At 37.8% G+C, this 26,712-nt stretch overlaps 1 long non-coding RNA gene across 1 annotated transcript in view; it reads right to left on the reverse strand.

Annotated features, from left to right (window-relative positions):
- The window catches only part of LOC134483413 (uncharacterized), a 723,689-nt gene that overhangs the window by 247,351 nt on the left and 449,626 nt on the right, over window positions 1–26,712 (reverse strand). Inside the window, exons 37-39 of the long non-coding RNA XR_010060293.1 lie at window positions 16,688–16,939; window positions 2,809–2,885; window positions 2,428–2,524 (exon numbers count right to left, since the gene is read on the reverse strand). This is a non-coding gene — a long non-coding RNA (uncharacterized LOC134483413). The remainder of the gene's footprint in view (window positions 1–2,427; window positions 2,525–2,808; window positions 2,886–16,687; window positions 16,940–26,712) is intronic.

A 26,712-nucleotide genomic window follows, 5' to 3' on the forward strand; every position in this document is an offset into this window, starting at 1 on the left:
AATCCCATTCTTGGGGTTCCGCTTTGGCAGGACCAAGGGCTTCCCCTACAACTGGTGCCTTACTAGGCTATTTATTGCTACCTATGGAGTTGGAGCCGAGGGTCAGTCCATATATAGTCTTTGCGTAATGGCTTAATGCCTGGAAGCTCTGGTTGGTTGACATTGTTATTCTTATGGGGAATGAAGCCCCTTCAAGCTCTTTCAGCCCTTTCCCTGATTCCTTCAATGGGGGTCCTATTCTCAAAATATGGACAGAATTTTTTTTAATAGTTTAATACTGTGTTAGAAGTTGAAGTCTTTTTAGTGTAATCATCCTATGAAGAGGCTTCAATGGTTGCTTTGATAAGGGACTTATTTGTCCAGTATGCCAATGGAAAAAATACTTGGGAGAATAAACTATCCTCATGGGTAATTCTGAGGCATACATACATTCATTCAGAGGCAAACAGGACCCACCATTTGGGCTGAAAGTTCTTATATCATACAATACATTTCCAGTTTTCTGGCCTTACTGAAAACAAGTATATTTCTTGGTAGTGATCTGAGAGTACTAATGGACATAACTGTGGGAAGAATCTGGATCTAGGGCTGTCAAGAGCCGTGCTACCTACTTGGATTCTGAGGAAAATAACATGGTTATTCTCAGATTGAAAGAATTTTTTAAAGAAACTTATCACTATTTTAAATTAGGCATTTTATTCATTTACACTTCAAATGATATGCCATTTATCTCTTATCCCTCCACAAAGCCCATCCACTTCCTCCTCTCCCCATCCACTTTGCCTGTTTGAGCGTGGCTCTCCACCCATTCATCCACTCCTGCTTCACCAACCTATCATTATCCTATGGTGGGACATCAAGACTCCACAGTACCAAGGTCCTTTCCCCCTGTTCATGTCAGATAAGGCAATTCTCTGCTACACATGCATCTAGAGCCCTGTGGAACTACAGGTCTATTCTTTGGTTGATAGTTTAGGTTCTGGTAGATCTGGCGGATCTCCTTAATTCACATTGATCTTTCTATGGGGTTGCAATCGACTTCGGCTCCTTCAGTCCTACCCCTAGCTATTCCCTTTGGGTCTCCAAGGCTCAGTATGATGATTGGCTCTATTTGCATCTATTTTGGTTAGGTGCTGATAGAACTGCTCAGAGAACAGATATATCAGGCTTCTCTCAGCAAGTGCTTCTTGAACTCTACAGTAGTGTTGTAGTTTAGTATCTGCGGATGAAATGAATCCCTAGATACGGCTGTCTTTCCTTCAGGTTCTGTTCCATTTTTTCCCTTCTCTTTCCTTTTGTCAGGAACATTTCTGGATTAAAATTGTTGAAAGGCATGGGTGGCCCCATACCTCAACTAGGGGTTGTGACTATCTACTGGAGGTGGTCTCTACAGGTTCTATCTCTCCTTTGTGGGGTATTTCTGATATAGTCATCCATGTTTGGTCCTGAGAGCCTCTTGTTTCCCTGGTTTCTGGGAATTTTTAGTAGCTATCCCCAGTTCTGCAGTCCCCACTGCTAATTATTTCTATTCGGGTTCCTGACCGTCTGTATTTCTCTCATATCCCTTCCAATAACTGATCTTGTCCCATCTTTTTCCCTCACACTTCTTTCTTCCTTCCAGATCCCTCCCTTCCTCTATCTCCTGTGACAATTTTGTTCTCTCTTCTATATAGGATTGAAGCATCCACATCTTGGTCTTCCTTCTTTTTTAACCCAGATATCCTCAGAACTGTGTCTATAAACAATTGAATGAATAATGAAAATATGGTACATTTATGCAATGAAATGTAACTTACTTCATGAAATAAAAATCAACGAACTCTTACTTAAGTGGATAGAACTAGAAAAAAGTCATCCTGAGTGAGAAAAATCATCCTGAGTGAGGTACTCAGAACCCAAAAGAAAAAAAAAATTTAGACGTGATCACTTAAAACTGCTTGTTAGGTTTTAATCCTTACAAATGTATGTGAGAATACTTAAATCCTCAGAAGTAAGATACAGAGTGAGGAACTAGAAATGATAGAAGGTTTTCCTGAATAAGTGAAAACATAATTAAATCTGGAGGCATTTGTTGTAAGGTGACAGTTGAATGGGAATATTAAATGCAGAAGTAGAGGAAAGTTGAAGGGACACAAGACTCTGTGGACTATCTGAAGAATGTTATGGAAAATACTAGAGTAGGGACTCCTTAATCTATAATATTTTAATGGAATATTCTTAAAAGACTTCACAAAATAATAAGGAGAGTACCACCTAACTGCCATCTCTCACTACCAAAGCCACTCCAGTGACATGTATTGGGTTACATCTATTTGAGTTTTCATGACTGAGATCTCACAGCAACTCCCAAACAACTTACATTCCTATTCACATTTTGTTGCTTTACAAAAACTGATCATAAAACCATATTGATTGGACAACACTTACCTATCTCATTGAACACAAAGAAGTTAAGTTGCTGACTAACTGGAGTACTCACACCTTCTTGACAGTGTTTATGGATTGGAAAATTTATTCATACTTCCTAAGGAGAAAAGGAAAGGTGAACATAGCTGAAATCCTTCAGTTTACAGTGGTGGACTGCCTACACTATACATGGGTACAATAGTGGTACAAAGGCAGTGAGAGTAAGTAACAATTATTTGACTGGATTCAATGCCTAGTCCATGAGGAACATTCCTGACATAGCTCATATGCCCAAGAAAAGGGAAATAAGTAGACAGTGGACCAAGGGATGTACCAAACACCATTTTTTTTCTGTGAAAGCAATGTAGCAATTTAAAAATCCTAATAATATTCTGTTATTACCTTTAAATAATATATTGCTCAGCCATGATCACAGAAGCTACTCTCTCTTATTGATGGCAACAAAGGCAGACACATACCTGAAGAATGTGTACAGAATAAGAGAGATATGGTAACTCAGTCATAAATTCAAATTCTCTATCAAAACTTTCCCTTCATCTCTCATGATTCTTTGTGTTTTGTGAAAACTAAGAGCAAGTGGAAATAGAAAGAATGTAACCAAGGAACCATTTTTTTAGATATAACAGACCTAACTCACATGTGATCTTATATAGATCATGAGAGCATGCATATGGTTTCCATAGAGTAAAGTGAATTGGCTCCCATTACTGAGAGAAAGAACTAAACACAATCTACCATCTCTAACCGTGAAGCTATTTCCAAAATACAAATGTTCCTAAAGGAGAAATTAATTTAATATGGTGGAGTCTAACTGATTATAGATATCACATTCATGGAAGGTTTTATTCAAAGCAGTAGACATCAAAATCATATGAACTCAATGGTATTTTGAAAAAAAATTTTGAATCCTAATGCTGTGTCTTTCAAAATAAAAACCAATAAAATTGAACAAAAGGGAAACTGGAAAAGAACATCACTTTGTTCCAGGAGATTTCGAGGTAAGATCATGATGTATACACAAAATAAATTTTCTTTGCTGGACATAGAGTTTTCAACCTTGTGCTATCCAGCAAAGTTTCTTTATAATGCTAGAAAACACTATTGAGGCTCCATTAAGAAAAAATAATGGTTTTCTTATCCATTAAAAATCCTTATATGCTACAATAATGACTGGCCTAGTAAAATGCATTAACATTTCAACTGTGTAATGAGAATTTTGTGCTTAACTATCAAATTATTAATTAGAGGGAGGTCAATTCTACAGGAGAGAATTCAGGAATGATACTACAAACATGATCAATAAACTTGGCTAGGGATTTTAAAGATCCCACCAGAGAACACACTAACATTGCTTTACTAAATATCAATTTTGTCAAATTCCCTTTTAAATATTTCTGTTATGTCCTTTGGCATGTGCTGCTGATTATTTCTGTAGATAACAATTTTATTACTAATGTTTTTGTTGGCACAATGATACATATCTACATAAAGGACAGTGAATAAGCAATAGTCAGTACTCTGACACAGTTGGGGATTCTAAATGTCCCTATATTGGGTAAAAACTAGAGGACAGGATCTAATGCCTTGGAATGTCTCTATAAATGGCCTGGCTATTGTAAACATGGCCTCCTATAGTTAGAATTACATGTGTGCCCCTCACAAGACTGAGCAAAAATTCAAGAAAGGAAGAGGAGGGCTTCTTGTTATTCCAACTCTATCTGCACACATTCTTACTGACATAGATGGCTAATGGGGTAGCAAGTGTCCTTCCATTGAAATGTGGTCACTGCTAAGGATAAACAGAACATATTTCAGAAAAATAAGACAACAGACAACAAAAACAGAGGGAGCATCATGTTTAATGGTGAGAAATTCAATTTTTTTTATTAAAATCAGGAACAGGACAAGAAAGTTCATTCTTCCTGTCTTATTCAGCAAAGTATTAGGAGATTCCTTTGACTAAGATATTATTTATGCATAAAAGTTTCTAAATGTGGAAGCAGAAACCTGATAATGATTAAAATTACTTTCAGCAAAGTAACAGGGTGAAAAAATTAATGAAAAGCCATGTCCAGAAATAACAAATATTTTGAGGAACAAACTATGTAAATAATGTCATTTATAAAACAGTATATATAGGGTTGGGGATTTAGCTCAGTGGTAGAGTGCTTGCCTAGCACGTGCAAGGCCCTGGGTTCGGTCCCCAGCCCCGAAAAAAAGAAAAGGAAAGAAAAAAAAAACATTATATATAATACTGTTATATAATATATATTATATAACAACATTTTATATAAAATGTTACATATGTATTACCTATGCATATATTTAATGATGACCAATAATATCCTTCACAGAAATTAAAAAATAATGTTGTAAAATTATATGGAGACAAAAAAGATACCCTGTAATATAAACCTGAACAGTAAACAAAGTTGAGGAGCTATCATCATGCCAGATTTCAAATTGTATTGTGTAATAGCTGAAGTAACAAAAACTATAATGAATGGTGCTACTCTGTTATTTCTGTATTAATTAACACCTCTTTAGGACCAACAGCCTCAGGAAACCCTCAGAATGATGTTGGCTTGGATCAAAATAGGCATGCATTTTATAAATTATTTTTTTAAATCTGAAACCCAAACAGCATTTTGAAATACAAAACAAAATACAATAGGTAAAAGTATAGGGCGTGCCTGTGCGTAAATCTGTGTCTCAAAGTCTATTACCCGTCTGCATTCTTTCCTCTTACACATCGTAGAGCATGCAATTTAGTATATTTATGGCATACCTGAGTGTGTTAAAAATTGGGTCTCTGATTTTTGTGTCTGCTCGTTTTACTTTGTTGGAGTGCCTTGCCCACCCTCAATATGTTCTTTAAATATCCTACTATATTTCATTTTGTTAATGTTTGGTTGTTATCCCTTGGGTGTAATTTTCCTCATAAAAGCCAGAAAGGGAAGAGATCTGGAAGGGACAGGTGGGGAGAAACTGGGAAGAGTTTTAAAAAAGGAAAAATATAACTGTGATATAAATAAAAAATTAAAATGGAAATGAAAAATTGGGACAAAAATCAATTTTCACTAAAATTACAACACCATTTTATAATGAAAAACAAAATATAATTCCAAAAAGCCCAGAAAGAATACAAAGAAACAGAAACAAAAGAAAGGCACACCCTTGTGGATTTATCTGATGGAGGACAGCCAAGCCACCCCCCCAAAAAAACATAACCGCACAAAAGAACCAAAAACAAATCTGCCTTATAATTTGCATATCTTATAAAGTTCATCCAAATCAATGGATCAAAACAAAGTATAGATTACATATCCAAAGAAAGTTACTTCCATTGCACCAGTTTATTATTGAATCTGGGCAAGATTTAAAAGTAAAAACATATTAACAAATAACATATACCGAAAGACACTAAAGTATTGTCTTAACATTCAAACTAGATCACCTTACGTGATCACAGAAGAAAATGGTTTATTATTCTGTACTACTCTATGCAGTGTATGTGATGTGAGTATGTGAGTATGTGTGTGTTTTTGTGCATGTATATGTACACACAAACACACACACACACACACACACACACACACACACACATATATATATATATATATATATATATATATATACACACACACACACACACATGTGGAAACGTGCTGGAAGGTGCAGCACCTTTCCACATGCTTGCAGTTCACAAAACCAAATACACTCTGCCCACTACTCTTTTTTACAGCCATTTGGGAAACCTCTATCCTTTATTATAACTATCAGAACATCAAAACCCATTCTTACCTGATGACCCAACTATTCAGAAACTGGGAGGTACAAACTACATCATCTATTGTGTTCCTTCCCTCTGATGAGAATCTGTATCTTAACTCTCAAAATGATTTTAATCCCTTCATATCATTCAGTCTATGGCAGATACTGAGATACCACTGTAACTTCCTTTATGGGTGTAATTTTTATGCTAAATCCGTACACAAACTTAAATGTCCTTTTTATTTTCCTGACTGCCATTACTCCCACACACCAATAATCCACAATTTGGGCAGCTCTTTGAAATGCTAATGTTCACCCTGGAAGAGAAGGGACCTGAAGTGACAGGTCAGATTGACAGCTCAAGGGGTGGGGCACAGCAGGAAACACAAGACAGGACAAAGGAAGCAAGGACCTGATCTGATAGCTTTCTGATCTGACTTTTCAGAGTCAAATGCTTGAGATCTAGAGAATAATCTTTTATCCCAACAAATCTGAAATATTTAGTGTGAAAAAAATCTTATCTACCTATGAAAATATTTTGGGGGTTTGAAAGAGCTGACCTTGTTTGCTGCATTGTCTTGCTGACCAGTCCTAGGGTGCTTGTGACAGGCATCTATGTCTGCCTCTTCTCTGAGCAGGACCTGCTGCATGACTTAAGTAATCACACTGAACCCGCCCCCAGTCTGTGCTAGTGAGCTAGCATAACCCTCCAATCACGCATGCGTGCATGGTTACTAGGCTGCAGAGATTCAAAATCTTTTCGAAAGCTAATGACACAAGGCAGGCAGATGTGATCTTTAAGCTGTACTATTGCTAGAATGAAAGCGCTTGGTCTTCACAACCCCTGTATAAATAGGTCAGGGATAAATTCAAGGTGCTTTCTGGGCAATGATGACTACAGGGTATTGATTTATATTCACATTTAGATCTCTATACACAAAAAAGAAAGAGAGCTTCGGAAAAATGTAACAAAATTACAGAATGTACAAAAGTACTAGATACTTGTAATATCAGGAGAAATCACTAAAGAATAACAGATGCTACTTTATTAATATTATGCCTTAGATTTTACTTGATCAGGTGGATTTTTAAAGTTTCCTATGTGTTCATGTAAATGAAACACTTACCATTAACATAACATTTGCTATATACTAAAAGCATTGGTTTGTCATTCAATGATGATTTCTTCTTCTATTTTCAAAATTTTTGCTTTGAGACATTTACTTTTTGTTTGATTACCTTTTAGATAAAGTTTTACTCATTGGATTTAGCTGGAATGGATATTCACTTCTTGAACGGGCTGTCTTTTAACTCAGAGATTTATTAACTTCGGACTTCTAAGTGCTACATGTAAACTCACATGCCACCACAGTTAGCTAGATTTCATTAATGCTAATTATGTGTGTGTGTATGTATTCTCTCTCTCTCTATCACTGAAACACTGTCTCTCTGTTCTTAAGTCCCAACTTATGTCTGTGTGGGTGTCTCTCTCTCTCTCTCTCTCTCTCTCTCTCTCTCTCTCTCTCTCTCTCTCTCTCTCTCTCTCTGTGTATGTGTAGAGGTATGTAGGTAATAAAGGCTGTATATTTCTCAAGATCTGCAGTTACATGTAAATCCTGACATGATTTCTGAGAAATAATTTTGCAGAGCAGCATTACTTTTTATAAGCAGAAGCATCACTCAACATCACTATGCAACTTTAAAAATTGGTGATTCTGATGTGCAATGAATATGCAAATGAGCCATAAACAAAAATGTAGAATAGCTCCTGAATGTTAATGTTTGTACATTCATTTAGTTTTCAATAAATGTAAATATGATATTGACTTAGTAATATCCTTCTCTGCAAGACCTGGGGTAGGGAAATGCATAAGGAATTACTCAGTGTGCTTTGAATTTGGACAATCTGCCCTGTGTAATATGATTAAGGAAGGAAAATTTTGCATAAATAAAACGTGACTTTGAATGCATATGTGAATATTCAGCTTCCTATTCAATAGCACTATTTTCAGAAGCTATCCCTGTGTGGCTAACTTTGGTTCAATATATGACTGAGCAGATAAGTATGGCAATATATTAATTCATATCATATTGAAAGAAAGGGATGACCACTCTTTTTTTTTTTTTTTTTTTTTATTAACTTGAGTATTTCTTATATACATTTCGAGTGTTATTCCCTTTCCCGGTTTCCGGGCAAACATCCCCCTCCCCCCTCCCCTTCCTTATGGGTGTTCCCCTCCCAACCCTCCCCCCATTGCCGCCCTCCCCCCATAGACTAGTTCACTGGGGGTTCAGTCTTAGCAGGACCCAGGGCTTCCCCTTCCACTGGTGCTCTTACTAGGATATTCATTGCTACCTATGGGGTCAGAGTCCAGGGTCAGTCCATGTATAGTCTTTAGGTAGTGGCTTAGTCCCTGGAAGCTCTGGTTGCTTGGCATTGTTGAACTTTTGGGGTCTCGAGCCCCTTCAAGCTCTTCCAGTTCTTTCTCTGATTCCTTCAATAGGGGACCTATTCTCAGTTCAGTGGTTTGCTGCTGGCATTCGCCTCTGTATTTGCTGTATTCTGGCTGTGTCTCTCAGGAGCGATCTACATCCGGCTCCTGTCGGTCTGCACTTCTTTGCTTCATCCATCTAGTCCAATTGGGTAGCTGTATATGTATGGGCCAAATGTGGGACAGGCTCTGAATGGGTGTTCCTTCAGTCTCTGTTTTAATCTTTGCCTCTCCCTTCCCTGCCAAGGGTATTCTTTTTCCTCATTTAAAGAAGGAGTGAAGCATTCACATTTTGATCATCCGTCTTGAGTTTCGTTTGTTCTAGGGATCTAGGGTAATTCAAGCATTTGGGCTAATAGCCACTTATCAATGAGTGCATACCATGTATGTCTTTCTGTGATTGGGTTAGTTCACTCAGGATGATATTTTCCAGTTCCAACCATTTGCCTACGAATTTCATAAACTCGTTTTTTTTTGATAGCTGAGTAGTATTCCATTGTGTAGATGTACCACATTTTCTGTATCCATTCCTCTGTTGAAGGGCATCTGGGTTCTTTCCATTTTCTGGCTATTATAAATAAGGCTGCGATGAACATAGTGGAGCACGTGTCTCTTTTATATGTTGAGGCATCTTTTGGGTATATGCCCAAGAGAGGTATAGCTGGATCCTCAGGCAGTTCAATGTCCAATTTTCTGAGGAACCTCCAGACTGATTTCCAGAATGGTTTTACCAGTCTGCAATCCCACCAACAATGGAGGAGTGTTCCTCTTTCTCCACAACCTCGCCAGCATCTGCTGTCACCTGAGTTTTTGATCTTAGCCAATCGCACTGGTGTGAGGTGAAATCTCAGGGTTGTTTTGATTTGCATTTCCCTTATGACTAAAGATGTTGAACATTTCTTTAGGTGTTTCTCAGCCATTCGGCATTCCTCAGCTGTGAATTCTTTGTTTAGCTCTGAACCCCATTTTTAATAGGGTTATTTGTTTCCCTGCGGTCTAACTTCTTGAGTTCTTTGTATATTTTGGATATAAGGCCTCTATCTGTTGTAGGGTTGGTAAAGATCTTTTCCCAATCTGTTGGTTGCCGTTTTGTCCTAGCCACAGTGTCCTTTGCCGTACAGAAGCTTTGCAGTTTTATGAGATCCCATTTGTCAATTCTTGATCTTAGAGCATAAGCCATTGGTGTTTTGTTCAGGAAATTTTTTCCAGTGCCCATGTGTTCCAGATGCTTCCCTAGTTTTTCTTCTATTAGTTTGAGTGTGTCTGGTTTGATGTGGAGGTCCTTGATCCACTTCGACTTAAGCTTTGTACAGGGTGATAAGCATGGATCGATCTGCATTCTTCTACATGTTGCCCTCCAGTTGAACCAGCACCATTTGCTGAAAATGCTATCTCATTTCCATTGGATGGTTTTGGCTCCTTCGTCAAAAATCAAGTGACCATAGGTGTGTGGGTTCATTTCTGGGTCTTCAATTCTATTCCATTGGTCTATCTGTCTGTCTCTGTACCAATACCATGCAGTTTTTATCACTATTGCTCTGTAATACTGCTTGAGTTCAGGGATAGTGATTCCCCCTGAAGTCCTTTTATTGTTGAGGATAGCTTTAGCTATCCTGGGTTTTTTGTTATTCCAGATGAATTTGCAAATTGTTCTGTCTAACTCTTTGAAGAATTGGATTGGTATTTTGATGGGGATTGCATTGAATCTGTAGATTGCTTTTGGTAAAATGGCCATTTTTACTATATTAATCCTGCCAATCCATGAGCATGGGAGATCTTTCCATCTTCTGAGGTCTTCTTCAATTTCTTTCTTCAGTGACTTGAAGTTCTTATTGTACAGATCTTTTACTTGCTTGGTTAAAGTCACACCGAGGTACTTTATATTATTTGGGTCTATTATGAAGGGTGTCGTTTCCCTAATTTCTTTCTCGGCTTGTTTCTCTTTTGTATAGAGGAAGGCAACTGATTTATTTGAGTTAATTTTATACCCAGCCACTTTGCTGAAGTTGTTTATCAGCTTTAGTAGTTCTCTGGTGGAACTTTTGGGATCACTTAAATATACTATCATATCATCTGCAAATAGTGATATTTTGACCTCTTCTTTTCCGATCTGTATCCCTTTGATCTCCTTTTGTTGTCTGATTGCTCTGGCTAGAACTTCAAGAACTATATTGAATAAGTAGGGAGAGAGTGGGCAGCCTTGTCTAGTCCCTGATTTTAGTGGGATTGCTTCAAGTTTCTCTCCATTTAGTATAATGTTAGCAACTGGTTTGCTGTATATGGCTTTTACTATGTTTAGGTATGGGCCTTGAATTCCTATTCTTTCCAGGACTTTTATCATGAAGGGGTGTTGAATTTTGTCAAATGCTTTCTCAGCATCTAATGAAATGATCATGTGGTTCTGTTCTTTCAGTTTGTTTATATAATGGATCACGTTGATGGTTTTCCGTATATTAAACCATCCCTGCATGCCTGGGATGAAGCCTACTTGATCATGGTGGATGATTGTTTTGATGTGCTCTTGAATTCGGTTTGCCAGAATTTTATTGAGTATTTTTGCGTCGATATTCATAAGGGAAATTGGTCTGAAGTTCTCTTTCTTTGTTGTGTCTTTGTGTGGTTTAGGTATAAGAGTAATTGTAGATTCGTAGAAGGAATTCGGTAGGGCTCCATCTGTTTCAATTTTGTGGAATAGTTTGGATAATATTGGTATGAGGTCTTCTATGAAGGTTTGATAGAATTCTGCACTAAACCCGTCGGGACCTGGGCTCTTTTTGGTTGGGAGACCTTTAATGACTGCTTCTATTTCCTTAGGAGTTATGGGGTTGTTTAACTGGTTTATCTGTTCCTGATTTAACTTTGATACCTGGTATCTGTCTAGGAAATAGTCCATTTCCTGAAGATTTTCAAATTTTGTTGAATATAGGTTTTTATAGTAAGATCTGATGATTTTTTGAATTTCCTCTGAATCTGTAGTTATGTCTCCCTTTTCATTTCTGATTTTGTTAATTTGGACGCACTCTCTGTGTCCTCTCGTTAGTCTGGCTAAGGGTTTATCTATCTTGTTGATTTTCTCAAAGAACCAACTTTTGGTCCTGTTGATTCTTTCTATGGTCCTTTTTGTTTCTACTTGGTTGATTTCAGCTCTGAGTTTGATTATTTCCTGCCTTCTACTCCTCCTGGGTGTATTTGCTTCTTTTTGTTCTAGAGCTTTTAGGTGTGCTGTCAAGCTGCTGACATATGCTCTTTCCTGTTTCTTTCTGCAGGCACTCAGCGCTATGAGTTTTCCTCTTAGCACAGCTTTCATTGTGTCCCATAAGTTTGAGTATGTTGTATCTTCATTTTCATTAAATTCTAAGAAGTTTTTAATTTCTTTCTTTATTTCTTCCTTGACCAGGTTATCATTGAGTAGAGCATTGTTCAATTTCCACGTATATGTGGGCATTCTTCCCTTATTGTTATTGAAGACCAGTTTTAGGCCGTGGTGGTCCGATAGCACGCATGGGATTATTTCTATCTTTCTGTCCCTGTTGAGGCCCGTTTTTAGACCAATTATATGGTCAATTTTGGAGAGAGTACCATGAGGAGCTGAGAAGAAGGTATATCCTTTTGCTTTAGGATAGAATGTTCTATAAATATCCGTTAAGTCCATTTGGCTCATGACTTCTCTTAGTCTGTCGACATCACTGTTTAATTTCTGTTTCCATGATCTGTCCATTGATGAGAGTGGGGTGTTGAAATCTCCCACTATTATTGTGTGAGGTGCAATGTGTGTTTTGAGCTTTAGTAAGGTTTCTTTTACGTATGTAGGTGCCCTTGTATTTGGGGCATAGATATTTAGGATTGAGAGTTCATCTTGGTGGATTTTTCCTTTGATGAATATGAAGTGTCCTTCCTTATCTTTTTTGATGACTTTTAGTTGGAAATTGATTTTATTTGATATTAGAATGGCTACTACAGCTTGCTTTTTCTGACCATTTGCTTGGAAAGTTGTTTTCCAGCCTTTCACACTGAGGTAGTGTCTGTCTTTGTCTCTGAGGTGTGTTTCCTGTAGGCAGCAGAATGCAGGGTCCTCGTTGCGTATCCAGTTTGTTAATCTATGTCTTTTTATTGGGGAGTTGAGGCCATTGATATTGAGAGATATTAAGGAATAGTGATTATTGTTTCCCTTTATATTCATATTTGGATGTGAGGTTATGTTTGTGTGCTTTCATTCTCTTTGTTTTGTTGCCAAGACGATTAGTTTCTTGCTTCTTCTAGGGTATAGCTTGCCTCCTTATGTTGGGCTTTACCATTTATTATCCTTTGTAGTGCTGGATTTGTAGAAAGATATTGTGTAAATTTGGTTTTGTCATGGAATATCTTGGTTTCTCCATCAATGTTAATTGAGAGTTTTGCTGGATACAGTAACCTGGGCTGGCATTTGTGTTCTCTTAGGGTCTGTATGACATCAGTCCAGGATCTTCTGGCCTTCATAGTTTCTGGCGAGAAGTCTGGTGTGATTCTGATAGGTCTCCCTTTATATGTTACTTGACCTTTTTCCCTTACTGCTTTTAATATTCTTTCTTTATTTTGTGCGTTTGGTGTTTTGACAATTATGTGACGAGAGGTGTTTCTTTTCTGGTCCAATCTATTTGGAGTTCTGTAGGCTTCTTGTATGCCTATGGGTATCTCTTTTTTTAGGTTAGGGAAGTTTTCTTCTATGATTTTGTTGAAGATATTTACTGGTCCTTTGAGCTGGGAGTCTTCACTCTCTTCTATACCTATTATCCTTAGGTTTGATCTTCTCATTGAGTCCTGGATTTCCTGTATGTTTTGGACCAGTAGCTTTTTCCGCTTTACATTATCTTTGACAGTTGAGTCAATGATTTCTATGGAATCTTCCGCTCCTGAGATTCTCTCTTCCATCTCTTGTATTCTGTTGGTGAAGCTTGTATCTACAGCTCCTTGTCTCTTCTTTTGGTTTTCTGTATCCAGGGTTGTTTCCATGTGTTCTTTCTTGATTGCTTCTATTTCCATTTTTAATTCCTTCATCTGTTTGATTGTGTTTTCCTGGAATTCTTTCAGGGATTTTTGCCATTCCTCTCTGTAGGCCTCTACTTGTTTATTAATGATTTCCTGTGTTTCCCTAAGTGTGTTCATGTCTTTCTTGAAGTCCTCCAGCATCATGATCAAATATGATTTTGAAACTAGATCTTGCTTTTCTGGTGTGTTTGGATATTCCATGTTTGTTTTGGCGGGAGAATTGGGCTCCGATGATGGCATGCAGTCTTGGTTTCTGTTGCTTGGGTTCCTGCGCTTGCCTCTCGCCATCAGATTATCTCTAGTGTTACTTTGTTCTGCTATTTCTGACAGTGGCTAGACTGACCTATAAGCCTGTGTGTCAGGAGTGCTGTAGACCTGTTTTCCTCTCTTTCAGTCAGTTATGGGGACAGTGTGTTCTGCTTTCCGGCGTGTAGTTTTTCCTCTCTACAGGTCTTCAGCTGTTCTTGTGGGCCTGTGTCTTGAGTTCACCAGGCAGCTTTCTTGCAGCAGAAAATTTGGTCTTACCTGTGGTCCCGAGGCTCAGGTTCGCTCGTGGGGTGCTGCCCAGGGGCTCTCTGCAGCGGCAGCAACCAGGAAGACCTGTGCCGCCCCTTCCGGGAGCTTCAGTGCACCAGGGTTCCAGATGGTATTCGGCTTTTTCCTCTGGCGTCTGAGATGTGTGTGCAGGGAGCAGTCTCTTCTGGTTTCCCAGGCTTGTCTGCCTCTCTGAAGGTTTAGCTCTCCCTCCCACGGGATTTGGGTGCAGAGAACTGTTTATCCGGTCTGTTTCTTTCAGGTTCCGGCGGTGTCTCATGCGCAGAAGTCCTGCCGCTCCTGGGCCCTCCCCCACGGGAGCCCAGAGGCCTTATACAGTTTCCTCTTGGGCCAGGGATGTGGGCAGGGGTGAGCAGTGTTGGTGGTCTCTTCCGCTCTGCAGCCTCAGGAGTGCCCACCTGACCAGGCGGTTGGGTCTCTCTCTCACCGGGTCTGGGAGCAGAGAGCTGCTGCGGGCCGGGAGGGATGACCACTCTTAAACAGGCTGGGCTACTGCAGATCAGAGCCTCTGAATCTTCTGCCAATGCTGGAGAAGTTTAAAGCTTGATGAAAAGATACTTCTGCAATCTTCGTTTCAAAGATAACTTTTAATTATTGATTCCTATTAGTAAAAAAGCCTGTGAGATTACAATTCTGTAGTATTGTACTTATCAAAATTGTCAGAGGATACTTGGTAACAAGTATGCCATAAGTTATACTAATTTATTATCTATAGTGGAAATGTTTGCTTTAATGGCTTTTTTTTTTCTGGCCAGTAAGATGCTGTGCAGAGTAAACTGGATTTAAATATACTGTGTTTCATCTTAATCTGCCAACTATCTGGTCAAAACTAATGGTTTTTAAATAAGGGATATTCTGTCTTCCAGATTTTATACAATAAACACAATTGACAAGGATAATATATGGTTTTATGAACAAGAAAATGAATCCTAAATGTTTGCATTTTATACATTTACTGTGTATCAAAGTGTGATTAGGACACTGAAAACGCGGAAAGAAATTCCAGTTTTATCATATTATTGTGTGTTTGTTTGTTTTTATTGGATTTTTCTATTTATATTTCAAATGTTATTCTGTTTCCTGTTTTCCTGGACATAAGCCCGCTATCTCATCCCCCTTCCCTTCTTCTCTAAGGGTGTTCTCCTCAACATCCACCCACTCCTGCCTTCCCCCTAACATTCCCCTATAGTGAGAGTCCACCCTTGGCAGTACCAAGGGCTTCTCCTTCCTTTGGTGCCCAACAAAGCCTTCTTCTGCTACTTATGAAGTTGGAGCCATGTGTCAGTCCATGTCTTTCAGTAGTTTTAGTCCCTGGGAGCTCTGGTTTTTTGCCATGGTTGTTCTTATGGGGTTGCAAGTCCCTTAAGATCTTTCAGTCCTTTATTGCCTCCAACGGGGATCCCTCATTTGCTGCTCCAAACTCTGCCTCCATATCCCCTCCTATGAATAATTTTGTTTCCCATTTTGTGAAGCAGTGAAGAAGAAACTCACTTTTTATGAGCTTTCCATTGTCTCTGATTAATGGAGTCCTCCTTTTCCCTTACTCCACTTTTTTCTCCTCTGTCTCCTCTTGCTTTTCTCCTTTATTTAATTTCTGTTTTTATTCATATCCCTTTATTTTTTGGAACTTGTGAGACAGTGTCTCATTCTGTAGAGTAGGTTGAGCTCAAATATGAAGTAAACATTTTGTTTCTATTTCTTGAATTATATGATTAATATGAAAGTCAATATATCTTGAGTACTTTTAACTTGATTTGTAAATGTGAAAATGACGTTGCTCATTAATTACTTTTAAAAATTTTCTTTTTTTGTGAAAAAGATCATTCACATTGGCAAGTGCCCACATATCTATCAACTGAGAGGCATAGTCAGAGAGTCTACTATGAGTTTACTTACAGCCATAATTACATTTTAGTATTTGTTTGCAACAACAACAAAAATATTAATAAAATTGAAATTGTAGTGGCTAAATAGTATTTCTTCTCTTTCTGTATCTCTAGTGGTAAGCAGCAGGTTGCTGAATTAGCAGCTTATATCTCAAACCACAGAGAGGAAGCAGAGAGACTTCTCTCAAAACCTTCCACAAACAATCATCAACCACGAGTCAAATGGTTAAAAATTAGTAGCTAATCATTGACATCTCATTGAAACCACTGCATTCCACGCCTTGTCACCACAGTCTCACAACCAAATTATAATAAAATTATATACTATACAAATTTAAAAGACCCTATTATTTTTTCATAGAATGAACCCTGTTTAAAACTTTAAAGTGTCGTTCGAGCCTCAAGTCAATAATTTCAATGTTATCCCGTAAAATCAAAATATAGTTACATATTATTAAGATACAAAGACATAAACATATATTACTTTTTCTCTAAAATGAACTCAGGCCATCATGAGAAATACCTTACCTCCTGGGATCTGTTGTTCCTTGTGTGTATAGTATATCGGCATTTGTGATGAAAGCATCCTCTTCCTTTTGGCATCAAAGTTCAACGGGATTTAGCACATCCTTTCCCAAGGAGTACATACAAGGCAGATCTCTGAGACTCATGTCCCTGAGACCACAAATGAGCCCATGAGGCTCCTTGTTTTTTGGCGTAGTCTTTGGGAACTCTGGGGAGTCTGGTGAGTTGACACTGCTTTTCTTCCTATGAAGTTCTCTTTAAATAAAATTCAGCTCAGCATTATAATGTTTCATGATATTTGTACTTTTTCATATTTAACAAAATAATTTTTCAGTTAAAAGGCAACATACAAGTAAACATATGTTCTAACTATGATATTCATTCTTTTAAATTAGTGTTTAATTATCAGCCACCAGCTTCTACAAGTGAGCATGAGTTTCTTTTTTTTCTTTTATTGGAGATCATCTTTATTACATTTTAAATGTTATCCTCTTCATCCATCCCTGCTTCTATGAGGGTGCTCCGTCACCCACCCACCCACTCCTTCCCAACTTCCAACCCAGTCTTTCCCCCACACAGGGGCATCTAGGACTGAGTGCCTCTTTTCACATTATGCCCTACATGGCCTTCTGAGTATGTTTCTTATCCCTAAGCCATTTTCAATAGCCAAAGACTCCATAGTACTTATCAATTTTCCATGCAATATACTTTTACTTGTTTTCCAGCCATAAATATACTCCCAATAAATTATGAAGTACTCAGATAAAACTTTACATCAAATTAAAAAACATTTTGTGATTATTTGTAAACTGTAAACCCATTAAATTTTAAACAAACATCATTTACCTAGGGATCCTTCCCATATGCTGCCACCAAGGCCACACTATCACTGATGCCAATAAGTGCTTGCTGACAAGAGCCTGATATAGCTGTCTCTGGAGAGCCTCTGCCAGAGTTTGACCAATACAGATGCGGGCGCTTTCAGCCAACAGTTGCACTGAGCACTGGGACCCAATGGAGGATTTAGGGGAAGGATTGAAGGATCTGAAGAGGTTTGCAACACCATAGGAAAAACCACGATAGCAGCTAACCAGACCTCTTAGAGCTCCCAGGGACTAAACACCAAGCAAACAGTACACACTGAGGGACCCAGAGCTCCAAGCCGCAAATGTATCAGAGGATGGCCTTAGGTAGCATCAGTGGGAGGGGACGCCCTTAGTTTAGTGAAGGTTCAATGCCCTAGCATAGGGTAATGCTAGGGTGGTGAGGCAGGATTGGTCTGGTGGATGTTCAAGCAGGCTCACAGAAGCAGGGAGGAGAGGGGATGTCATAGGTTGCTTGTGGCGGGGAAACTGGGAAAAAAATAAAGAAAAATATCAAAACATTACAATAATGCAACCTTGTCAAATCTAATTTTTAAAGATAAAATCCCAGATGCTTTTAGAGAGAGAGAGAGAGAGAGAGAGAGAGAGAGAGAGAGAGAGAGAGAGAGAGAGAGAGACTGATGTTTTTACTACACTATACAGGAAAATTGTTGTGATTCCAGCCCCTAGGATTTTGAGATGAGTTCACAGCATATAGACTGGTGAAGTACCCAATTAAAAAAAATCTTGGTGGCAGCCACACGTTTCTTGCTACCCATCCTAATGTTCTGTTTTCCAAATGAACCACGCGCGCGCGCGCACACACACACACACACACACACACACACACACACACACACAGAGAGAGAGAGAGAGAGAGAGAGAGAGAGAGAGAGAGAGAGGGAGAGGGAGAGAGAGAGTCTTTATATATTTATATGCCTAGAACAGCTCACAGCTCAATGGCTCAGTCACTTCCTAACCTTTATGGGGCTAATTCACCTCCTTCAGATATTCTCAAATTATTACGTACTCAAATCTATATTTCACCATTGATACTTTGGACCCAGTCAGGCAGACCTCTTGCGGTGTCTTTTTTCTGGCTCTAACATGGCAGCTATGCTCTCTAGTCCTGTACCTTCTCAGGCATGGAGTCTTTCTCCTTGCATGGGAAAACACCCTCTATCTCCTCATTCCTCTCTTTCCCTATGACTCCTGCATCGTATAAATCAGGCTTCTGTCTGCATTTCCCACTCATTGGCTCCCTGCAACTTTATTTAGCAATCAGAACCAACTGGGAGCAGGGTCCTTCTGTTAAGTTCAGACGTGGGATTCTCATGCTAAAAATTTTGGGGACCCAAATTAACATAATATGAGCAGCAATACGCCAAACCCACTATATAAACTAATGTATGAAAAATAAATATATAAATAAGCATGGTGAAAATTACATTCAGAGTGTTTGCAATCTTACAAATCACTAGAATGATACGTGTAGGGCTACTATTTGTATTCTGAGATAAATTATCCTTTGTTTAAAGATTAATTTCATATATAATTCACAGCTACTTCTGTTTCATATATCATTTAATAAGTTGCATATTACGTTATTTTTACAATTGCTAATCTTATACTACAATAGTAAGAAGATCAGAGAGAACATTTTTGTTTTTGACGCTATGCATGCATGTATGTTTGTGTGTGTGTGTGTGTTGTGTGTTTGTGTGTGTGTCGAAGTATTCTTCACATATAACATACCATTATGATTCATACAGTATTTTGGATATTTGAAGGCACTTTTAATTGGTAAAACTAAAATATATTTAGATATGATCGAACACATTAGTAATTTTAGAACACAAGAGGATAAAGCAGAAGGATCATAAATTCAATGTTAGTACAGGCTATATAAGAGCAAGAGCAGGCAGCCTAGTAAGGTCTTGAATGAATGTTAATAATGTTTCTCTATGTGACATTAATTGCCTAGAGGCTTATTGAACCACTTCTCCTAGCTCCCATAACTATATCTAGGTTCTACTATGGTGTTCATGGTCCCTCCTCTGCTTCCCATGACTGGAGGTTAACAGGTCCAAACCTGCACAGGTTTTGTGCCAGTAATGACATGTTTTGTGAGACCAATGGTATAATGGAGATGTTATATTTGAAAGATGTTCAAACCTATCAAACTTACTTTTTGGCACGTATTATTTACCAAATATTAACTCCATCATGATATTCTTGGAGGAGTGATATAGTATTCTCCTGTTCATATGAGATTTCAATAGTCCTGATGCTCAGCACTTCGACTAGTTATAACCTATGCTCTTACCACTGATCATTGAACAAGAAATTTCTCCAGAAAATCAGTTGCAAATTATTACATGTATACTTAAAATAATAAAGTAAAATAACTAATGAGAGAATGATGGATGAAGAAAATAATAAAGAGAAGAAAAGGTGGGGGAAGAACTTAGGAGAAAGGAAGACAAAAGAAGGGATAGAGTGAGGGAAGCATGAAGGAGAAAAAGGAAAAAAGGGAACAGAAGCATATGTAGGTAATAAAAAGGAATAATAGGATTAATAAGATAAAGTAAATTATATATCAAAGGTACACAAAGAAATCAATTATGTTACATAATCAAAAACTTCTAATACATTTTAATTTGTTTTTTTAACGTATTTATTTGCATCAGGCTCAATTCTCCCATTCTTGTCACTTCCTCTTACAATCTTTCTTTGAAATCCCTTCTCCTCTGAGTGAGTGGGGGACACTCTGGGCATTCTCCCACCCTGGCAATTCTTAAACAAAGACATTATGAATGTTAAGTGCAAATGGATGGAACTTGAGAATATCACCATGAGTGACATAACCTAGTCTCAAATGGACATGCAGGTTATATACTATCTTATAAGGAGATACTAGACCTAAAACTGAGGTTATCCATGCTACCCTCCACAGACTCAAAGAAGTTAAAAAGAAAGAAGATCCAAACAAGTTTGCTTGAATCTCACTTATAAGGGGTAAAATAGTCTTATGAAGCATGTGGATGGAGGGATATAGTAGGGAGAGGTGATAATGAGTAGAATGGGGAACTGCAGGTGTGGTCATGAGATGCTACATGGTCATGAGATATTGCTACATGGTCATGAAAATATGCAAAGGAAAGTGTAGGGGAAGTGGGGGTGGGGTATCTCCATAATGAGACAGAGACTTGGGATAAAATAGTATCTGAAGAATCCATAGAGGTTACCTTAGCTACTACTCTCAGCACTGGGGATATGGAAACTTTAGAGGCCACCTCCTGTAGCCAGAGAGTAACCCCAGAAAAGTTATAGAGACAGCAAACAATTCTCAAAATGTTCAAGCCAATATTTATCCTGTGTACAAAAAACGTAGGCACAAGGAATGGGGCAGAGTCAGAGGGACTGACCAACAAATAACCTGACCACCTTGAGCCCCATCTGATGGCGGAAGTACCCATCCCTAACAATATTGATACTCTGTAATATTTGCAGACGGGAGGATGTTTTCTTCTGAGCATCTCTACTGACTCAGAGAGATACAGACACCAACCAAATAGTGAATGGAGCTTGAGAACTCTTATGGAAGAACTGGAGAAATGATTGTGGACCCCAAAGGGGATGAGAAATGATTGTGGACCCCAAAGGGGATGAGAATTCCACAAGAAGACCAACAGAGTTAAGACCCTGGTGGGCTCTCAGACACTGAATTACCAACCAAAAAGCATATGCCAGCTGAACCTAGACCTTTCTTAAATTTTATAGCAAATGTGAAGTTTGGTTTTTATATTGGTACTGAACAAGTATAAAGGGGTCTATCCCAAATGCTGTTGTTTGTATTTGAGATGCGTTCTTGAAGCTTGGGTGCTTTGTTGGCCCCCAATGGAGTGGATGGCCCTAGCCTCACAGAGACTTACCATGCCAGGATGGAGGATACCCATTGGTCCCCCACCCTCTCAGATGATATAAAGAGTGATGGTGAGAAGGATTGTGGGAGGAGTGAGCAGGAGGAGAGCAGTGAGAGGCATGTAAACTGAACAAGTGAAAAACAAAACCAAACAAAACTCCAAGATATATCCTTTTGTCCCAGTGCATATTTCCAATCGTGTTGTATTTTTACGAAGAATCAAGAGAATAAAAGTTAAGGGATTGGAGAGAGAGTTTGATAGTTGAATACTGCTACTTTTACAGAGTTCCAAGGTATTCACAATTAACTGTAATGATTCAGAAATCAATTCTGTTATTTCTTATTATATTACTATTAATGGCAAAAAGTAATGGGATTGCATGACCTCATTACATTATTTTTTTTCCTTAATCTTTTTTTATTGGATATTTTCTGTATTGACATTTCAAATTTTATCCCCTTTCCTTATTATCCCTCCAGACCCCTTAACCCATTCCTAACCCCCTGACTCCACGAGGGTGTTTCCTCACCTACCGACTCACTCTCTCCTGCCCTGTCATTCTCCTACAGTGTGGCATCAAGCCTTCACAGGAATAAGGTCCTCACTTCCCATTGGTTCCCAACAAGCCCCATCTTCTGGTATATATGAGGCTGTAGACATAGTTTGCTCCATTTAGTTGGAGGTTTAGTCCCTGGGAGTGTGGGGTGTCTGCCTTGTTGATATTGTTGTTATTCATATGGGGTTGCAAACCCCCTCACCTACCTCAGTCCCTTTTCTGGCTTCTCTATTCTGGACCCTGTGCTCAATCCAATGTGAAGATCCACCTCTTAGTACTTAAAATTTCTTATAATTTTGTCACCTGAAGTTAATTTTAAAATACATGTACTGCCCAAATTGAATTTTTTTAGGGTAAGATTCAAAATGAGTATCTTCTTATTAAGAAAATTAATTTTTCAATTTCTTCTGTGTAAGAAGTCCTTTTTTGATGGCAGTGAGTTCATTTGAATCATAAAATACATCAATAGATTACCTCAGCAAACCAGGAGTTCTTCTAGTTTTGTTTTTCTAGTTGTGTTATGTGTATGCAGTTGTTATGGTATTTGTGACCCCTGGGAAATGAATATAGATTCAGTCCAATTATCATAAAATATTTATTGATTAGTTCATAATAGTATGAATAATCCCCGAGTCGATTTGAGATTGTTTTAAAGGGAGGGTTAGGGAAAGGACATTTAAAGGAGAAATTCATACAAACACATTGAATACCTATGCAAGGAAGACAAATTTTCTGTTCTGTCAAGTGACTAAGGCAATCCAAAACATCTTTGGCTATCTGCATAAGAAAGTTGCCAAAGCAAAAAAATATCCAGTTAGTCACATCATACAACTAGGTGATTATGTGTGTACATCTTGGCGTGAGGCTCACTGAATCAAGGTTATTGGGAACTTTTCTTACAGGGAGTGACATGAGATAAAATTGGCTGGTGGAACCCCAGAGAGTTGCTTAACATAAAATGTGCCTTGCCATAACACTGTCACAATACAAATATGTTCAATGAAAGTTTATAATATCTCTTTTTCTAGATGTAAAGTCATGTGTCACCATGGTTAGCTAGATTTTATTAATTTTAGTCATGTGTGCATATTTTTCTCCGGCTCCATCTCTGCATCTATCAGTCTCTGTTCTCTCCTCTCTCTCTCTCTCTCTCTCTCTCTCTCTCTCTCTCTCTCTCTTTCACTCTCGCTCTTGCTTTTGCTCTCTCTCATGCTCTCTCTCTCTTTCTGTCTCTTTCTCTCTGTCCCACCTCTTCTTTGTGTGTGGGGGGGGGGTTTGTGCTGGGCGGGAAATGCATAGAAGTATGTACGTGTCAAAGGCTGTCTATGGCTCCAGATCTGCAGTCCCATGTAGTTTTTAGAATCCTGACATGAGTTCTGGGATATCCTCTTACAGGGTAATACTTGATTTTACATGTAGAAACATCACACAGGATCTTCTATGCACCTTTAAGCCTTGGTGATTTAGATTAGATGCATGCTTATTTTTAAAATGAAAGTACAAACCAAAAATATAGAATGGTTCTTGATTTTAAATGTTCATACACTGAATTATTTTCCAGTAAATCTAAATATGATATGAACTTAGCAATATCTTTTCCTGTGAATCAGAGTCCACACTGGAAAGAGAAATGCATTAGGAAATAGTAAATATGCTTTTGAATTCGCACAATGTGCAAAAATCTTCAAAAATAATAAGGTGGCTTTGAATGCATATGGAATTACTCGGCTTTCTATCCTATGGCAGAACCTTCGGAATCTATTCTTGTGGGACTCAAGTTGCTTCAATGTAGGACTGAGCAGATAACTATTGTAATATATTAATTCAAGCCAAAATGAGAGATGGAGGTGACCACCCTGAAACAGGCTCTGCTATGACAGATCAGTCCCTAAGAATCTTCTACCAATGTCGTAGAAGTTTAAAGATGGCTGAAAACATACTTCTGTCAATTTGAATTTTAAGGATTCCTTTCAAATATTGATTTTTATTAGGAACAATATCAGTGAAACGTCAGTGTTGTTTTGTTGTATTTGTTAAAATTGTCATAGAATGACTGGCAACGAGTATTCAGTAAGAAAGATTGATTTATTATTTTAACGTCTATATTTGTATCAGTACCTTTCTCAGGCCAAGAAGTTGCATAGAATGGGTTGGCTTAATCATACAGATTTCCATGTATATCTGCCACCTAGGACTTTAAGGTTATGGTATCATATTGTAGTTCTCTCATCTTCCATATTTTATACAATAGCCACAAAAGTAAGAATTATACAGGGTTACCCAAACAAGAAAACAAATATTTAATTCTTTAGATCTATCCATATACTGTGCAGCAAAGTAAGATTAGGTCACTGGAAATACCTAAAGAAATCCGTGTGTTTTAAAATATATTGTATTACTCATCATACAAGTAATGAATAATTGTGAATATGTACAATTATCAATTCCTTAATTTGAGTTTCAGAGTCCTTTCTAGGACATAGAGAGCCAAATTTTTACTGAGGAGGCCAGTGCTAAGTCTCTTGAACCAGGTCCTACCCAGGGGGACAGTTTCTCCTACCTGCATTAGCTAATTAAATTAAATGTGCACAAGGATGACAGAGAGTTTGCCTCTCGGGTGACTCTCGATCACATCAAATTTAAAGAGAGAATAACCATCTCAGTAGTATCTAAGAATAAAGGAATGTATGAGATGTGTGCAATAATCTATGCTATGATGTTCTACAGATGAAAACTATGCCTTCATAATCTCTGATTTGAGTATAATTTCTAGCATTGATATTGTTATTTGGGCAACTTACAAAAAGTTCTGTGTACTGATAACAAAATCTGTGTAACAAAGAGGAATTATACAGGCATAATTAAATGGGTATTTAACATGGGCAGCTAGAAAAGTTGTAGTAGTGTGGTGGAATTAATAGATTTCTTAAATTAACCCAAAAGATACAGGGTTCACTATCTAGGAATATAAAGAATTGTGTAGGTAATGTTTTTGTAATTTTTCTGGACAAAAGTTTCATTTGTACATGCTCGATTTTTCCAAAACCCCTCCTTTCCATAGCATTGAATTCTAGTTTACATACGATGAACATTTTACTCATGTTTCTTGAGCTTTTCTTTTCCTCTGGTAATTACAGTCCTCTCCTCTTCGTCCTTCTTCCACATTTCTTAATTTCTTCATTTGTTTATTACTTTTTTTATATTTGAAAGTTGTGAGATAATGTCTCATGCCTGGGCTGTCTTTAAACTTTAATAATCCTTTTGCTTCTATCTCTAGGATGACATGATGAAAGATGTGAGACAATTTACCAGGAATGTTTTTAATTTCATTTTAAAATGTACGTTTAATTTTGATTATTATTTACTTTTAAAAATAAATTTTTTGTGCAGAAAGTCCAGTCTATTTGGTATATGCCTTTAGATGTAATACCTGAGAGGCATAGACAGAAAGTCAGTATTGTTTTTAACTAGAGCCAGGATTATGTTTTGGAATCCTTTAATAACAACAACAAAATATATTAAAAATATTAAAATTATAATAGGAAAAGATTTTTTTCTCAACTTTCTGTATCTTGGATGGCAAGCAGTAGGCTGCTGAAGAAGTAGTTCAAACTTCAAAGAAGAAGAAAAGAGGGCTATTTGAAACATCATGGGATATTTGAATGACAGAATGCTATCTCCAGGGATATTTTTTGCACAGCAATGTTGTATCTCCAAATCGTCCCCAAACAGCCATGGACATGGAGTCAGGTATTTGAAAATTTGAAAGTAATATTGGGCATGTCACTCAAACCACTGTGTTCTGAATCTTGTCATCACAGTCTTACCACCAAATCACAATACTATCATATATTATACAATTTTAAAAGACCCTATCATCTTTCATAGAATGGATATTGTTTAAAAGTTGAAATTATTTCTGGACCTCAACTCAATACATTCAATGTAACTGCTATAAAATGAAAAGCAATTAAATACTTACAGCATAAAACAGCACAGAACATATATCACCTTTCCTCTGATATGGATTCAGACTGTCCAGAGAAATCCATAGGATGGTCTTGAGATTCATATTTTTCTGCCTCTTTCTCCTGGGTGGTGTTGTTCCTTGTGTGTATAATCCTACCTGCTTTTGTGATGAAGTTCAAGCTTAAATCTGTTAGTTAGGCAAGTACTTTACCAAATATTGAATATCAAACATGTCTGTCCTGGCACTTGCAGAGTCCCACAGCCTTGCCGTTTCAAACAGTTTACATATGCAGTACCTTAAAGAATCCAGTAACTTTTTACAATCCACATTTTTTGTAAGAGTCCAAAGTCTCATTTGGAAAATATGGTCTTGTAAAATCAAAATAAAAGTTTTAAACTACTTTATTACTTCAAGAGAATAATCAAGCAACAATGTGAACAAAGCAAAAATGAAACTTCAATCATATTAATAACTCAATATCTTAATAATTGTGATCCACTTACTTTTTTCTGGCATCTGTTAAAGATCTCCATAACTTCTCTAGCTCTTCCTCTGTAGCACATATACAGTTGGACATTCGGGCTAGAGCTGTCTCCAACCCATTGGTGCTGCTGATCTTGTCTATCATCCTATGCTATTTGCACATGCCCCATACTGGGGAACCTTGCAGCCAATGAGTTGCACTTGAACCATTAGTCTCTTCTGTCATGTTT

The sequence above is a fragment of the Rattus norvegicus genome, chromosome 1 (genome assembly GCF_036323735.1).
Source record: "Rattus norvegicus strain BN/NHsdMcwi chromosome 1, GRCr8, whole genome shotgun sequence".
Classification (NCBI taxonomy): Eukaryota; Metazoa; Chordata; class Mammalia; order Rodentia; family Muridae; genus Rattus; species Rattus norvegicus.